Below are 18,009 nucleotides of genomic sequence, written 5' to 3'. Positions count from 1 at the left end.
ATGACTGAGAGACATTAAAGATGGCCGTGGACCGGGCTGGGCTTCGGGACGGGCCCATGTTGTTTAGTGTCGGGCCGGTGCGGGCCAAAAAGTTAAAAAGGGTCCAGGCCTGGCCCAAGCCCACTGGCTTTCGTGCCTGGCCGGGCGGGGTCGTCGTGCCTAAGGCTAATTTATTAAATTTAGCGTGTTTTGTCGTGTCGGGTCGAATCGTGCCGTGTCTTGTCGGGCTTTTTCTAAAAAATTAAGGCCACGGCCCACGACTTCGTGTCCGTGCCTGGACGTGCTTTTTTCGAGCTCGTGTCGGGCCGGGCTTTTTTCGTACCGGGTCGGGCTTCGGGCCGTCCCGGCACACTGACATCATTAGAGACATATAGGTGTAAGGACTCGTATGATTACAAGATTTGTGCGAATGGGTTATCCAGAACTGGCAACTTGATTGTTTCTTGAAATGGAACGGAGTGGATGTGAACCGAATTGTTTTACATTTACCAGTTTGATTTCTACTCATTCTGAGATCTCGAATTGTTCTTGTTTGGGAAGCCGCTACATTCTAGAGTAGTTCGTCCCAGGATAATGAATAATGCTAGTGTTGTTAGTTCATATTTTTGTGAGAGGTTTCAAAGATCTGCAACTTGATCAGGTAACATGAATGTCCCATCAAACACCCAAGTCATCTCATATCTGCTATATTTTTGGTCAATGACGATATATAATAATCAGATTACTATTATGCCTCCTCGATAAATTGTGAGAGGGTGCACGTCAGTAATACCCGAGTACACCTTATATGTTCTACATAAGTGTTTATGCCAAATTTCGTATGGACGACCTTTGGTTGGGACATAGACGACTAGATAAAATAAAGTATGTAAATGACATGAAATAAAGGGCGGAAATAAAAAGAGACAAGACAAGAGATGGTGACGCGGAAAACCCGAAAGGGATAAAAACCGCGGGTGGCCATGAGTCCACCAATCCACTAGGTAATAGGCGTAAAAAGCCTTACTGAGTACAATTACATTGTATATTCGCAAGAACGTAAATATAGCTAATATAATAGGGTAAACACAAGTAGGTGTGGCAAATATTGTGGGAGTACGTAAGCGGACGAGACATTCAGGGAAGACTCGTTGTGAAAGAGCTTTATAATAGGGCAGTAGGCTTAATGCAAGGGTAGGTGTATAAAGAGAGTGTAATTGGTTTAGTATACCTTGGCTAAAGATGAACGACAATGGTTCATATCTTGATGGAATACCCATGTGGAAGATAAGAGGAAGGCTAGCTTATATTTGTTGTAGGAGCTACGGGAAAAGCCATCGGATCCTAGGAGCATGAAGGGATAGTATATATATATATACCATAGCCGTTCGGATAACGTGTGTTAGTGGAGTAAATGGCAGAACATGGGAAGCGTGGGTTTCATTGTAGGCGTTCTAGATGGAGATTGGAAGTGGCATCTCATTGCGGATTCATGGTCTTTATATAGTACTAGGTCAAGCATAGAAGACAGAATAATGCCGTTAGTTATTCCTTGATACTCTCAACTGATCCCTTGATCTCCTCTAACTGTTTGTTTGACCCTTGCTAGCTTCCTTGACCTTGTCCAACAAGCATATAGTGGAGATGATGGCTCCTTGAATATAGGAACCAACCTTGACTGCTTCCTTAATAGGATCCGAGGGCGGACTGACTTGCGATGACTTGTTCCAGCGTCGACCTCACGTCGTACAAAACGACCAATAACAATAGCCCCCATTTTCCTAATTGTAGGGAGTCGAAAGTTAGGAAAATAATCTTCAAAGTCTGTCACCGCTTTCATTTGATGTCGATGCTAATCTGTCATTGTCTTCGTCTTGTCCGTCGTCTTCCATACTTAATCTTGATCAGTGGCGTCGCAACTTGGTGTCATCCATGATTTTTGACAGCACTTGACGTCATCATGCGTATATTGGCGTCTTCATGTTGGCGTTGGTGTCCTTAGCTTAATTAGACGTAAACCTGACATCTTGTGAAAGAATCGTTCCTCTTAACGAGCGTGAGACAACAGAATGTAATTCTCAAAAAACCTGTGCGAAAACATATATGTTGAGACACAACGTTAGTTAGGTATCTAGCGTCATGGCCAACTTTTGTATCTTCGTCTGTCGTTTGATATTTGCGGGCGTCACGGCCAACTATTGTACCTTAGTCCGTCGTTTGATGTTTACAGGCGTCATGGCCAACTGTTGTATCTTAGTCTGTCTTCTGATGTTTACAGGCGTCATGGCCAACTGTTGTATCTTAGTCTGTCGTCTGATGTTTACAGGCGTCATGGCCAACGATTGTATCTTAGTCTGTCGTCTAATGTTTACAGGCGCCATGGCTAACTGTTGTATCTCAGTCGGTCATCTGATGTTTACAGGCGTGCCTCTATTGTCGCTGTTGTGTGACATATATCGTATGCAGGCGATATAAGCCTTTTCGTTTGTTCGTAGTCATGCGAAGAATTTAGAGAAGGAAGTTGCGTCGATTGGGCATAATGTCGAATTATTTTAGTCGGATGTAATGTCGTGTGAGGGTAGGTAGCAGGAGACTAAGTTGAAGTTACAGGTGAAAGGAGTGAATGATTTGAAGCAACCTTATGACGAATGTCAAGAATATTCGAAGGGTTGTGAGGTTTCCTATAACATGGGGACAAGGGATAAGATGTTTTGATGGTGTAGTCTATGGCATAAGACTTTAGCCTATGGGATTTTTAGAACAGCAATTTAAGTAGGTTTTGAGCATTCTGGGTTTGCTTTGTTTTTCGTCAGTGTTGAGGAGGAAAGACGTGAGTTTGCTATTTTATATTTGGCGATTGGTTAGCCGTTTGGACGAGTGTCGGGGGTGCATACACGTTGTTAGCTTAAAATGTTGTTTATGCTATATCTATTATTCGTTGTGGAATAAATGTCACTTGTAAGGTACTCAAAGAACGAAGCTATGTGCACATAAATAGTACCTGCGTCGTGTGTAGTGGTCGCGCTTAGAAGAGACACGTCGTCGTTGGGATCCAATAAGTTTAAGGGTTATGACCATGGAGACGTCGTCGCTTGTAGTTGATAGCGTCGTTCGTTGATGTCGTCTTCTGATGATGTCGTTCGTTGCTGTTGTCGTTGGTGATATCGTCAACAAGTGATCTATTGAGGATAGAAAAGGTAGAGGTGGACGTTCGCTTGATGCGATGTTAGCGTTGATTTTCAAATGAATAAGATGAAACATAAATATAATATAATTGCGTTTGGAAAGATATATTCAATGCGACAAATAACAAAAACTGAAATTGAACTTTAATCGCAGTGTAGTAAAAAATGTAATAAATTAATTAACGCACGAAGTAAGTGTTAGATATTACTTAATATGGGCTCATGTAACGAAATTACGTCGAGTCGTTGACTGTCCCTTGATGACGATTCTACAATCAACAGCATTGTCCTGATGTCGTGACACCTCTCGTGGCCGATCTTGTTTTCGTTCCTGAGATCATTGCCATCGCTTGTACCATCGTCGTCACATCTGGCGTCGTACCGTCATGTTGAATGATGACGCATCGCTGGTCTTGACATTGTCCATTCCAACGTTGGTCGACTTATTGGTTGATCCTCGCAATGTGGCACAAGAAAGAACATATGGTTAATGTGAATTCCTTATACTGTCTTAAGAAGTGGACTTTTTCTTAACGTCTTTGGTAAAATCATTTGACAAACTTACATTACAATATGTCGTAAATTCAAATACATGTGAACTCTTTATAAATTACCTTTCTTGTTAATCGGTTGACGTCTTATCACTTGTCGTCTTTGGGAAACCCAATGAATTTTCTTTATCCGCCTATTTCGACATGTGATAGTGGTTGAGCCCCCAGTGTTCGTACATTTGTCTTAGCATCGTACCTGTTACCAAAATCTTACGACAAGATCATCATGAAAATAAATTGTATCACATCGTCAGTTAAACTTCAAAGTTGTAACAAGTATATTAAACTGAACGGGAGTATGTACTATCTTGCCCCCCTGTGGCGGCTTTAGGAAGATATCATGACTGAAGTCGGCCACAGATATGATGACGTTCGTTTATATTTGACTTCGTACATGCGTGCCAGCATGATGCAACCTCTAAACGTCTCATGTGTCAAGTCAAATTACCTCAAAACGATTTGATAAAATGGTTTAGTCATTAGAAAAATTGAGACATTCATGGTGCGATGCAAAAATTTATTAGTTAACTTGATGAGCGTTGAATACGAGACATATTAATACAAGAGAACAACAATGAATGAATTGAAATGAGAAAGTGTGTGAAAAATAGTTTAGAAGTTACTCATGTGTCATCATGATCATTGATGATGATTATTCGACATTCCGATTTCCTTAGCTTTCTCGGTAGTCTGGTGGCGTCGTGTCATCGGTCATTGCCATCTCGTGGCGTCGGGGCATACCGTCATGATCAAGGTAATCTGTTGTCATTAATATACATACTAACGCGTATAGTCGCGGCATGTCGTTAGTAAATGAAAAATAGTTATCACGGATGATATATGAGAAAATTTCAATAGGATATGAGGTGTTAGTTTATAAAATTTTGACGTCACTAATAAATGAATTGAGTCACTCATACCATTCGATTGTGTTGATGACCCTCACGATCTGCGATGTACGTGGCAGCGACAATACGTGTATATTATAAATAAAAGATAACTCACTTCGAAAGTATGTTCGTACCTTTAGCCCCCATTGATATTCATGTATCAATCAACGATCTGTTGGCGAACTTACGAAGAAATATATTGTTAAAATAAAGATGTTCGATAATCACTTCTACGTACCATGTTTAACGCCGAGAAACTTCTTGTCGTCATAGGGGTAACCAGAATGGTCGCGTCCTGCTGTCGTGGCGTCATGTTGTATCGTCGTGACCTCATGTCGTGTCGTGACCTCGTGTAACACTTCTAACGTTGGTCGCCTGCTTTACTCACGACCTTGCCAAGCGACACGTCAGTACCTATAGACAAGACAGTACCTTGTCACCTGCATTCTAACGTCGGTCCCCTGATGTACTCATGACCTAGCCAAGCGACACGTCAATACCTGTAGACAAGACAATACTTGGCGACACGACATGATCAAACGACAAGTGGTGACGATGTTAGTACAAAAGGTAGGATAACAACGTATAGCATATATTTCAAAGTGCTTTTGGAAATTAAAACAAGCAAAGTATACTATATAAAAAGCAAATCAAGTATACTATATGAAAATTAAATGAGATAGAGTATACTATATGCTCCCCTGTGGCGACTTCAGGACAACTACAAATTCTCCTATTTGATACTTGGACTGAAGTTAGCCACAAAATCTAGTATTGCCGACAATTTGTTGTTGAATCTCCATTTGTCGCCTTCGTTTTTGGAGACGTCGTCGACTGATGTGGAGGTCACGTCGGATGAAACTATGTTGACGTCATGTCATTGGTGGATGACGTCACGTGTTCGCATCTGTTTTAGTGACAACAAGGACTAGAAACAATATTAGTTTAAATTAAAATCACTGGGGTTGAGTTTTATACCATACTTCTCGCGACGTCAAGTGTCAAATCGTCTCGAGATCTTATCAAGGTACGAGACAACTCATATTGTATCTTGTTTGTGGTGACATCTGCATGATGGTCCGTGACGTCTAGACCGAAACCTGTCACGTATTCGAAAACGAGGCCAAACGATTAGAGTTGAATATTATAAATATTAGTACCTATTTTCGATGTCATCAAGCGTTGGTGTCGTTGTTGTCACGATATGCATCATCTAGGTTGAATTCGACCACTCAGACGCGTCACTTCTAGCGATGACACCTGCTGATGTCGACACCTGATCTGGCGACGACATGCACCCTGACGTAGCTCCATCTCATGGTGGCGACAAAGTATGACAACAATCCATAGCCTGGCGACAACTTTATTGGTGAACCCAAGTGGGTCGGATATTGTGTTTGAGAGGATATTTGTGGATATGTGTTTGAAGATAAATCTAGCCATCTCCCCACAGACGGCGCCAAACTGTTTATGCCAAATTTCGTATGGACGACCTTTGGTTGGGACATAGACGACTAGATAAAATAAAGTATGTAAATGACATGAAATAAAGGGCGGAAATAAAGAGAGACAAGACAAGAGATGGTGACGCGGAAAACCCGAAAGGGATAAAAACCGCGGGTGGCCATGAGTCCACCAATCCACTAGGTAATAGGCGTAAAAAGCCTTACTGAGTACAATTACATTGTATATTCGCAAGAACGTAAATATAGCTAATATAATAGGGTAAACACAAGTAGGTGTGGCAAATATTGTGGGAGTACGTAAGCGGACGAGACATTCAGGGAAGACTCGTTGTGAAAGAGCTTTATAATAGGGCAGTAGGCTTAATGCAAGGGTAGGTGTATAAAGAGAGTGTAATTGGTTTAATATACCTTGGCTAAAGATGAACGACAATGGTTCATATCTTGATGGAATACCCATGTGGAAGATAAGAGGAAGGCTAGCTTATATTTGTTGTAGGAGCTACGGGAAAAGCCATCGGATCCTAGGAGCATGAAGGGATAGTATATATATATACCATAGCCGTTCGGATAACGTGTGTTAGTGGAGTAAATGGAAGAACATGGGAAGCGTGGGTTTCATTGTAGGCGTTCTAGATGGAGATTGGAAGTGGCCTCTCATTGCGGATTCATGGTCTTTATATAGTACTAGGTCAAGTATAGAAGACAGAATAATGCCGTTAGTTATTCCTTGATACTCTCAACTGATCCCTTGATCTCCTCTAACTGTTTGTTTGACCCTTGCTAGCTTCCTTGACCTTGTCCAACAAGCATATAGTGGAGATGATGGCTCCTTGAATATAGGAACCAACCTTGACTGCTTCCTTAATAGGATCCGAGGACGGACTGACTTGCGATGACTTGTTCCAGCGTCGACCTCACGTCGTACAAAACGACCGATAACAATAAGTATTTCGGAGTAGTTGGTAGTCGTACATGACAAGAAGATTCATGCTCTTCGAAAGCTTCTAGAACGCTATGGATACCTCTTGTACATAGGTAGACTAGTAGTCTGTGTAACTAATTCAGGAAGCTTATACATAAAGTGGTTTTGTGTCTTGATTGTGTATAGAAGTGAGTAGAAGAATCCCAAAGGAATTGGGAACTCTCTAGCCTAACACATCATTTATTCTATGCTCTTAGCAAAGAGGCCTATAAATAGGCATTTCATCTAACCATTTGTAAATACACTCAAGCAACCAAAGCATTTTTCGTCTCTCAACTCGTGTAACTGTTTTATACAATTGTGATCGCTAGTAGGCAGCGTGCAACGACTAACACATGGTACTATGTACAGGCCGCCCAAAGGCCATAACTTTTTTCACCCAGTAATTTATGGGAGAGCTTGGGTTGCCGGTTAGCTCCCATCTAAGCTCGTTTGCGTCTTACCTTTTAAGTTTCAAAATGGTACTTTGTATGAAATATTTGATTAAAAAACTATTTTATTAATTAGTCCTAAATTATTAATTATGATACTTATGCATTAAGTTTTGGTTATGGGTTCGTTCTACCATAAATATAAATTATACAAAATTTAATCAAGCATAAATAACAAAGGATTATAGATAGTAGAAAATATGTATCACAATGTCGTTAGACTAACTAAATTTAATTCAAAGAACGTAAAATGAAAAAATAATACAAAAACTTTATATATAAAAAAAAAACATTTACAAATTTTAGGCCACACTTCTATATAGTGGAGTTGAATTATCTGTAGGGAAGAAGGGAGTAGAAACTCTAAAATGTTCCCACACTTTCTTCGCTTTTGGGCAATCACGAAGGATATGAATAGAGTTTTCTATGCCACTTTGACAACAACCACAAATATTTGAATCAATCATGTGCCTCACACGTAAAGTCCTTGTGAGGAGGCGATCATGGAAAGTGAGCCACAGAAAGAATCTTATTTTTGGAATAGTATCAATTTCCCAAATCCAATTCAAAGGGCTAGAGTTGGGCAGCTGGTTTTTTTTGATAAATAAAACAAGACTCTTTTTTGAAATCGAGTTCCCCATTCTTAGAAATGTTTGAAAACACAAAGTCCGGAGGACTCTATTAGAACGGGATCAGAGGGTTGCGCAACACAAGAAGAAAACATCAAAGGAAAGAACGAATGAGAGAGAAAATCGAGAATCCCATATTCCATGCATAATCAAGTCATTCACTTTCAGAGCATCCTCCCCCGGTTTAAAGGATCGTGCCCATTGTCCAAGAGATAACTCCCTCCAAGTATCATTCTGCAATATATGTTTGTTATTCTCTTTGTCCCTTACTTTTTTTTTTTTTTTTTTTACGGTTGTCCCTTAATGTTTTATCCTTTATACCAAAATGCCTTAGTAAAATTAGACTGGGTGGAATTGAAAAAGAAAAAAAATGGTGCGACCACGTGTATTTTATTTTATGGAAGAGTAAATATGTGATCCCATGTTTATTTTTCGCAATGGGCATATCAAAATGAAAAAGAAACAAAAAAAAAACGAAGGACTAAAAAATCAAAAGGTCGGTCTTGCACGACTATACAATAAATTTATTGTATATCAGTATATTTATTTTGATTAATTTTTATATTATAAAAACCAAAAATCGATGGATAAAGGAGATAATTTAATTAAAGTGGAAATTTTTTCTCTAATAATAGATAAGTTTTACATTATATCTGTTAACTTTTAAATACTTTTACTTTCGATGTACAATATTTAGGGTCCACCGCCTTTAATTAAGAATTTGTGGTAGCAAACACGATACCCATCTATAAATTGGTAAGAAGGTAAGAAACTAAGAATGGATCAACATGATAAGTGGCCCAAATAATCAAACATTCATATTTTTGAGGCCCAAAAACATACTTCAGCCGTTAATGTCAATCAAAGTCAATGTAGCAGTTGGGCACTCTCTCTTCTTCCTCCCGCCAACTTTCTCTCTCCATTAAAACCTTTAAACCTTCCCGCCGTGGCCACCACCTGTAAATTCAATCAAATTTCCCACCTTTGACTACCTCAACCGCCGTCTGAGACATCAAGCCAACTTGGGCCACCGTCATCAAGCAATCTCCATCCTTGACCTCATGTCCCAACATTGGTTCAACTCTCACCTCTCCACTTTCTCTCTCCTCCTCAAATCCGCCATTCGAACCCACAATTTCAATCTGGGAAAGAACCAGAAATTTCAATCTGGGAAAGCTCATTCACTCCAGAATCACTAAGTTAGGACTCGGGCTCGACTCGGTTACGCTCAATTCGCTCAGTACCTTGTACTCTAAATCAATCAAGGGATTTGCGAAAAGCGGATGAATTTATGAGAGGAGAGAGAAGGAATTTGGTAATCTTAAAGTGCTACCATTACTTGTTTTGTGATCTATGGTATGGAATTAAAGGCTATTCTGAATGGTCGTAGAGATGCTGGGTTTCGATTTTCCCCCGAATGAATTTAGGTTAGTGGCTGTAATTAGAGCTTCTTCCAAAGGTGAATGGGCTTTGATTAGGGATATAATTCATGTGTTTGCGTTGGACGTAGGAAATTTTTGACGATTAATGTGTTGGGTGTTGGTTGATTGTTATGTATGTCAAGGGTAACATTGATTGTGCCACGAAGGTGTTTGATAAAATGCCTGAAAGACATATGGGTGTATGGAGTATGGACTCTTGTGATTACAAGATTTGTACAAATGAGTTATCCCGAGCAGGCTATTCGATTGTAGTGTGTGAACAGATTTTTGGGCAAGCAGTGGATCTAGGCCATACTTCAGATTCTTCAGATAGTAGTGCGTGACATTTTCTTATCAGTATATATTCACAATCGGGTGCAATGAAGAAAGCAAGAAAGGCTTTTGATGTGCAAATTGAGAACATGTATCACAATGTCGATATAATAATTAAAATGAAATAACGATAAAAAAAAACATATGAAAAAAATACATAAGGCTTTTGATATAAAAAAACATTTTCTGATATAAAATACGACGGTGATCGCATAAATGGAGAGGTCGACATGGAGTAAGGTGGTGATGGAGTAAGGACGGTCGTAGTGGTGGTGGAGTAAAGAATTAAAACGATGGTGGTGAAATACAACCCTAACATAACATATAAAACGTGTTATTTATAACAAACTATATAAACGGTATATGATAACATTGTAGAAAAAGAACACTAGTGGAAAACTCTTCATTTGCATCGCCGTATTTGCGTCACACTTTTAAACACGCGACGCAATAGTTGAATTTTAGTCTGAAATTTGATCATTTGCGTCGCAGTTTAATTTTGAGCGACGCAAATTACTGATTATCTTTAAAGTAAGTCAATTGCTTCGTTGATTTATTAAACTGCGACGCAATATTAATTAATTTTGCGTCGCAGATTAATAAACCAGCGACGCAGTTGACAGATAGAAATATATTCAGTCAATTGCGTCGCTGATTTATTATTCTGCGACGCACTGAGTTAGTCGTTGAAATTCTTTTTTCGATTTACCTTTTTTTTTTTCCATTCACACATGTTCCGCCTACCTTCCTCCCTACCTCTCTTTCTCTCTCATCCCCTTCATTCCAAAGCTTGAAACCTCAACAGTCAAAACCTCTCTTTCTCCGCCACCCTCCTCGTCCAGTTGAAGGCTCCTACAACATTCTCTCTCCTCAAAAATTCCAATCACTATAATTAAGACCGAAAATTCCAAAATCCTTGAAAAGAGCTCTGCGAAAATAACAAGAAGAAAAACGCTAGGTTCCGGCCCGACGATGAAGGCGAAATATCGAAGCAGTATGAATGGTTTGCCGTTCCGGTACTTTCTCTCTCTCATACCCTAGTTCCGGAGTTTATCATGTTTTGCCCCTTTCTTATGTTGATTTTGGTGAACCTAGGGTTTTAGTTTTTTGTTATCTATTGATTTAAGATTGTTTTCCGGTGAGTCGTCAAATCTGCATCTTATTTCTTTGGCATCAAATTGTATGGTTTTATATAGCAACAGGTACAATACAGATTCGTTCAATATTAGGGTTTTGGATGAAAGTTCTGGTTTAAATTGTCTTTTTTAGAAGCTGGTAGCGTAATTGAGGAAATTTATATCCACTTTACTTGGTGATTCGTATACATTTAGGGTTCATGGTTGGGAATTTTAGGTTTAATTTGTTGTTTGATTGAATTTTGGGAAATTTGGAACTAGTAAATTTCACTTCAATATTCGTTAATAATGTAGAACTCTATGTAGATTATGTATTAAGATGCTTAATTTGAGTTTAATTTCCAGTTAGTACGAGAATCTGATTATTAGCTATAGTTTGTCAGTATTTGAAGTGTTATGCGATTGATTTCGAGTGTTTAGAAACTTAATATTTGGTTGTTATCTAATTGTGGAATTATTGACACTTGTTTTTTTAGGGTAATTGAAATTATTGCTTAATTTTATGGTAATGAAATGGTTATGCAATTATATGGCTGTGAATATAGGAAATTACATGAGAAGTTTGATGCAGAAGCTTTAAATTCTACTCATATTGGTGGATTCTGTAAAACCCATATTTCAGGGTTGTTTTTATTTTTGTGGATGGGATATTTGACAGATTCTAGTATCTCAATATCGAACCCTAATTAGAAATTTGACATGCTTTTAATTCAATTATGTTATGTGGAGATTCTAGACAACCGTCATTTGCGTTCCAGAGATGTTCTTATGGTTAACAAACTTATGTAAGTATTTGCATTTTGCAGATGTCTAAGATGTGCAACGAAGCAGCATACGGGGGTAAGTGCAAGCTTTCCGGCTTTGTACAGTTTATTATTACACTAGTTGTTGGTGCCTTCTGTAAACTTGGCTACTTTGTTAATTAAGTTTGTACTCGACACATGACAGCTGCTGTAGCTGGTTATTTATTCTGTTATTGAGTATGGAGCAAATAGAGTTCGTGGAACCAATGATTGGTTAATTTCTGAGCTGATAATATAATTTACCTATTTTATGAAGACAATGCTATATAATGTAAGCTATGTGGCATTATATTCTTCCTATAATAACTTGCATTACCTAGTGCCATAAGGCCCATAATATGAATCTAGGGTAGATCTCAACTGATTGTGTACAAAAATTTGCAGGAAAGGAGCCGATCGTTCGTAACTTTAGTGAATGTTCCCCAGAGGCAGATGATTCTCACAAGTCTATAAGAGAGGTAGAGCTGGTACACCAAAGAAGCTAGCAGTTCCTAACTCTTCAATGAAACAGGCATCCAGAAGTGGTAATCCTCTTATTTAATGAACTTCTGCCTTGATGTTGCTCAAGAATTCTTTCTGTTTAAACTTTCAATTATTGGTATAATTTTTTCATGGATGAATGTTTAATATGGTATCTGGTAGAACTATCACTATCAACCTTGATTATGTTATTAGTGAAAAAATAGTTCTCCTGATCAAGAAAAAGAAGAAATGGTAACGAACAAGAGTCCTAACCGTTTAGCAAGCTGGTATGCTTTGAAATTTCGCATCAAAGGATCTTGGTAATATCTTCAAACCAATGCACCTTGCTTTATTTGAATGTAATAAACAAGACAAAGTGGACCATGTTACTAGAAAACGGACATTGAATCACAGAAATCATGTAACAACTCAACTTTGTTAATTACTACTTCCAAGTTTTAATAATTCGGGAACAAGACCATACCAAAATTATTCTTTTATAATCTGCTTCTCACCTTTTAAAATCTTTTAGTTAGTGGGTTTGTAAATGAATTACATACAGTGTAGACGTATAGTAGTGTATTTTTATGGAGATACAATGATAGACTACTCATCCTCTGTTTCCTTTGCTTGTTGGGTGCGGGTCAACGAAAACCTGGGAATACCGTTGATCATATACAACTGAATTCTTTCTAAAGTGACTGCTAATGTTAATGGAGAGAGTCATATTACAATATATGAGGTCCTTGGGAAAACCACCACCATTTTTAATAAATATTTTTCATCAATTAATAAGTCCACTTTAATATACAATGCATCTTTATATGTATTTTATTTATAGTTAATAACTGTTGTTATCTGTATTATGTTCGCCTTGTTCGGACTGCCAACTATTTAAGCCAACCATATGTATTCCTCTTGGGTTTGAAAACTTCATTTTTGCCTAAAAATGACCTAGAACGACCCAATTAGCATTAAATGTGAAATAATAGATTGTAAAGAGCCTTAGAAAGTTGTAAATATGCATGGATTCGAGCACATGTATAATTAGTTTATTATTTACCTAAGAAGCAAGTTTTTCAAAATTATAACATACAATGTGATAGAAATTTTACTTGTGTTATTTATTTTAATGCATTTAGTGTGCTCAACAACCGGGATCACTAGATTGTGGCTACTACGTCATGCGTTTTATGTACGACATAATAATGAATCATGGTAATAGTCAAGATCTTACTAAGGTATGTTCTCATAAACTACGTACTTTATATAATAAATTGAAGTACACAAAACTATTATATTGATTGAACGTTGATAAATTGAATTATTTACACTTTTTTAGGATTTTTCAAGAACATTGCCTTATTCACCGGAGGAGATTAATGAGGTGAAAGATTTTTGGGCAGATTTTTTCATGAACAATGTCGAATTTTTAGCTTAATTTGTAATATGAACTCGATCTCTAGCTAGCTACGTACCTTTTGTAATAATTTTATGTTTGTTGTAACATGTTGGTTGATCTATGACGAATTTAATTGTCTTTTATTGGGAACGTTAATTACGTTGTAAACTTTTGTGACAGGTATTATTTATAAATGTATTCCCGGTATTGGGAATGAAGCGTCTAATTTCAAAGACGATCATGTCGGAATTTCCAACTAAAATATTAAAAAACAATTTTTTTTTTTAAAAAAAATAAGTCATTTGCCACGCACGTTAGCTTAATGTGCGAGGCAAATGACTTAATTTTTTGGCGCTAAAATTGTCATTTGCGTCGCACATTAAACTATTGTGCGTGGCAAAAGACTTTTTTTTTTGGCGCCTGAAAGTCATTTGCGTCGCACATTAAGCTAATGTGCGTGGCAAATGACTTTTTTTTTGGCGCCCGAAAGTCATTTGCGTCGCACATTTAGCTAATGTGCGTGGCAAATGACTTTTCAACATGGTGCCTGAAAAGTCATTTGCCACGCACATTTGCTTAATGTGCGACGCAAATAAGGGTCATTTGCGTCGCACAAATGTGCGACGCAAATGACTAAAAGTCATTTGCGTCGAGAGCTTTTGCCACGCACGATGTGCGACGCAAATGTGCTTAAAAGTGCGATGCAAATGACCCTTTTTCCACTAGTGGAAGAAAAAAAAATATGCACCCATTGACCGGTCATGAGCGTCTTCTTCTCGTAACAACATGTATATTTGCACCCGTTTCCAATATTCTCAAGTTTCTCTCCTTTCATATAAATGTTTATTAACAAAAGCATGTATTCAAGAGATGGTATACTACGTATTTTGTAATTTACCAAACAAGTAAGTTATAAGGTCTTTTATGAATACGGGATACCTATCGAGAATCACCACTCCCGAGTCCCGACCTGGTTCACAGAATCCTAACAACTCGGTCTTTCATTTTATTTAACAGAATCCTGGTATATACAATAATTTTAGTAATGTACACTACAAGAATTCGCGTTTATAACGTCTGTGTTTACCGACTGCTCATAAATTAGTCGGTAAAAAGAGATTTACCGACCGCAAAATAGATAGTCGGTAAAAAATTATTTAGCGACCGCGCAAGCAGTCAGTAAAATATTATTTAGCGACAGCAAACAAATGGTCGAATTTTTTTTATTTTAGCGACCGTCCAAGCAGTCGGTAAACTATTATTTAGCGACCGCAAAACAGATGGTCGGAAAAAAATTATTTAGCGACCGTCCAAACAGTAGGTAAAATATTATTTACGACCGCAAAATAAGTAGTCGGTAAAAAATTAAATTCCCGACTGCCCTCACCCACACCCTCACCCTCACCCAAACCCTAATTAAAGCCCAGTCCCACACCCTCACCCCAAACCCTAATCTAAACTTGAAACCCGCCTCTTTCTCTCACCTCCTCTCTTTCTCTCACGGTTGTTCTCTTTCTCTGCCTCCCCCTCCACCTCCCCCTCTCCCCCACTTTTTTTCTTGTTAAAAATCAACATCAACGCATCAACACAACAACATCAGCGCATCAAGCCTTCAATTTTGGATCGATTATAAGGAATTTGCTCCAGTTTAGATTTCCAGATCTAGTATTATGGTATGTTTTCACTTTTCTACCCATATTCCTTCTTCTTTTCGTTTTTTATGTTCTTAATTTCGTCCTCTCTTCTCCCCTTTTGTGATATATCAATTTTGTTTTTAATAATTAAAATTTTGATGAGTTTATGGTTAATCCGGCTCTTAGCTCCTATTTACGTCTTCTTGTTTGATATTAAAATTCTTACTGATGATTCTGTATCTCTATATGTGGATGTAGGTGAATAACTCGAGAGAACAAAGTAATTGAAGTAAGAAGCTAGGGAGCATGAGCAGCGTCGGAAGTTACAGATTTCCGTCTTTCTGGTCCAGTTTGTTTGAATTAGTAATTTGGTGATTTTTAAATTTTCAGATCTAGTCTCTATTAGAAATTTTGGTATGTAATTATTTGAATTTTTATTTTTGTAGTTGGGTTGGATTTATTTAACTCTTTTTTCTAAATTCATTAAATTTTCTTTTTATATGTATATGTTAATTCATCCCCTTTTTCGTTTTCTGGAAATTGTTCATCATGAGTTAGACATTTTGGTGCAAATAAAGGAAATCGACATTGAAGCCGGATAATGAAATTATTTTCATATTCTTTGAGGAAATCGAACTATTAACTGGGTATTCTCAGTTGATGGATTTGATTTTTTTTAATTTTTTAATAAAAATACCGACCGTTTAGTGGTCGCTAATTACTGATTTACCGACTGCTAAGACGGTCGGCAATTTACCGACTGTTTTGTACAGTCGGTAAATTACTGACCGACTTAGCAGTCGTTAAAATACTGACTGCTAGGCAGTCGTAAATTTATCGACTGCTAGGCAGTCGTTAATTTACCGACTGTCTTAAACAGTCGCTAAACTTATTTAGCGACTGCTTTCCAGTCGATAATTACCCAAATACCGACCATAAAGACACTGTCCACCCTTATCGACTAATAACGGTCGCTAAAATTTTTAGCGACTGTTTTAAGGACTTTGCCGACTATTTTAAGCGGTCGGAAAAGATGCGTTTTCTTGTAGTGGTATACTCCGTGTAACACAATAAATTAAAAAGCCATTTCATACTTGAAAGTAATGTAATGGTGCAAATTAATTTTAGTTATTCCGCAGTGAACTCCGTAGTGAACAAGGTGTACTTGCATGTAGGAAAAATAATGTCGTGTTATGACTATAGGAGTAAACAATTTGATTTTAGTCAATACAATTATTTGCGTATTTACAAAAATCAATTGATCGACTAAAAAATTTGATTTGTTTTATTCCTTTGTGGATAGAGTTTCTTAGTCCTAATTACTCTGTCTTTTTTTACTTAAGCTAATTGTAATTACACTTCTCGTATTTTACTTACGCCTAAAGTTATACGTAGTATGAGATCAAAATTTTGCACGAGTCAACCCTATAATGTTAGTTACAGTAGGTTAGTCCTTTTGAAAGGGTGAGAAATGGTAATGGATCTCCAAACCCGCCTATTTAATCTTAAAATTACTCCGTAAAAAAGTACAATCCTTATCATTAGACTAATTAGTTTAATTTATCTCCGAGGTCATTTATACAGAGCTTGCTCCACAAGACAGTAGTACCTCGGGTATGTATACTTGTATCTTTGTAATTATTATATCCACTCCATTTGTTATTATAGTACATTATCTTCTAAAATACTACGTATAGTCGTATGCCTTATCTAAGTATAAATAAAATGAAGAATTTTAATAGAAAAAAAAAATTGTGTTGCTTCGTAAGAAATACAATACTTCCTGCAGGGCACAGGTTATGTCAGTTCGTTTAATGTAGCTTGAAAATATATTTAATATAACGTTATATACGAAATACATAATTTGCATTGCTGTACATAAAAGTTCTGTTATGGCTTTTTGTCGATTAACACTACTTGACTTAGTTGACTACTAGTAGTGACGAACTACATGACCTATATTCTTCTCCGTAAAAATTGAATTAACCAAGTGAGTTTCATCCTATAGTATGTAGTATTATCGACTGTTTGACTTGTAGTAGTATATGGAGTGATATATGGTCGGACTAGCTAAAAATATAGAGCTGATTAACATGGTTCCGGGCCGCAGGCCTGGCCCGACTCGGACCGATATTACCAGGTTTTGTGCAGAATATTTCAGCCAGATTTTTGGGCTCGGCCAGAACATTTTAAAAAAAATTACGGGTTTTGGGCAAGGTAAAATAATAATTTAGTTGTAAATTTGGCCCGGTCCAGAAATGGCCCGAAAACCCTGCTATTTTTGGTCTGAAATAACAAATTTTGGGCACACAAAATTGACTCGGCCCGATCCGACATAATTGTAGATTTTATGGATGTGATCCAGCCCGACCCGCCTTTTGATCAGGTCATCAGGTCTAGCTGAAATCAGTATTTGTTCAATTGGATCGAGCCCATCAGTTGTATTTTATTTGAGAGTGGATTAAGTTCCTATTTAACTGAACTGGTTAACTTAAGATATGTGTTTGTTCTATAGAGTTAGTTTTCTTACGTACTTACCAAACAAAATTTGGTCGAGCCTACCCCAAATGCCCATCTAAAACAGTATGAAAACTACGATCAAGCACGAGCCTAAGCAAACTAAACCACTAGCGTCAATATATGCAAAATGCATCTTCTGCATGTCTTTTAATTTTTTTTTATTTAAAAAATATAAATATAGATCT

The 18,009-nt window shown here is 37.5% G+C and overlaps 3 long non-coding RNA genes across 3 annotated transcripts; 2 read left to right on the top strand and 1 right to left on the bottom strand.

Annotated features, from left to right (window-relative positions):
* Positions 1–3,277: 3,277 nt before the first annotated feature.
* LOC130469303 (uncharacterized) lies at positions 3,278–6,462 on the bottom strand. Its single transcript, XR_008929752.1, has 2 exons — positions 5,766–6,462; positions 3,278–5,693 (listed from the first exon to the last, which is right to left on the bottom strand). It is a non-coding gene; the product is annotated as an uncharacterized lncRNA (long non-coding RNA).
* Positions 6,463–11,939: 5,477 nt separating this feature from the next.
* Positions 11,940–13,681, top strand: LOC130470629 (uncharacterized). The gene is made up of 3 exons (XR_008931346.1): positions 11,940–12,330; positions 13,411–13,509; positions 13,611–13,681. It is a non-coding gene; the product is annotated as an uncharacterized lncRNA (long non-coding RNA).
* A 1,435-nt stretch (positions 13,682–15,116) lies between these two features.
* On the top strand, positions 15,117–15,764 carry LOC130470628 (uncharacterized). Its single transcript, XR_008931345.1, has 2 exons — positions 15,117–15,343; positions 15,563–15,764. It is a non-coding gene; the product is annotated as an uncharacterized lncRNA (long non-coding RNA).
* Positions 15,765–18,009: the final 2,245 nt, after the last annotated feature.

This window comes from Spinacia oleracea, chromosome 3 (genome assembly GCF_020520425.1).
Source record: "Spinacia oleracea cultivar Varoflay chromosome 3, BTI_SOV_V1, whole genome shotgun sequence".
Lineage (NCBI taxonomy): Eukaryota > Viridiplantae > Streptophyta > Magnoliopsida > Caryophyllales > Amaranthaceae > Spinacia > Spinacia oleracea.
The sequence above is the reverse complement of the archived record's forward strand: the minus strand, read 5'-3'. Positions and strand labels throughout refer to the sequence as shown.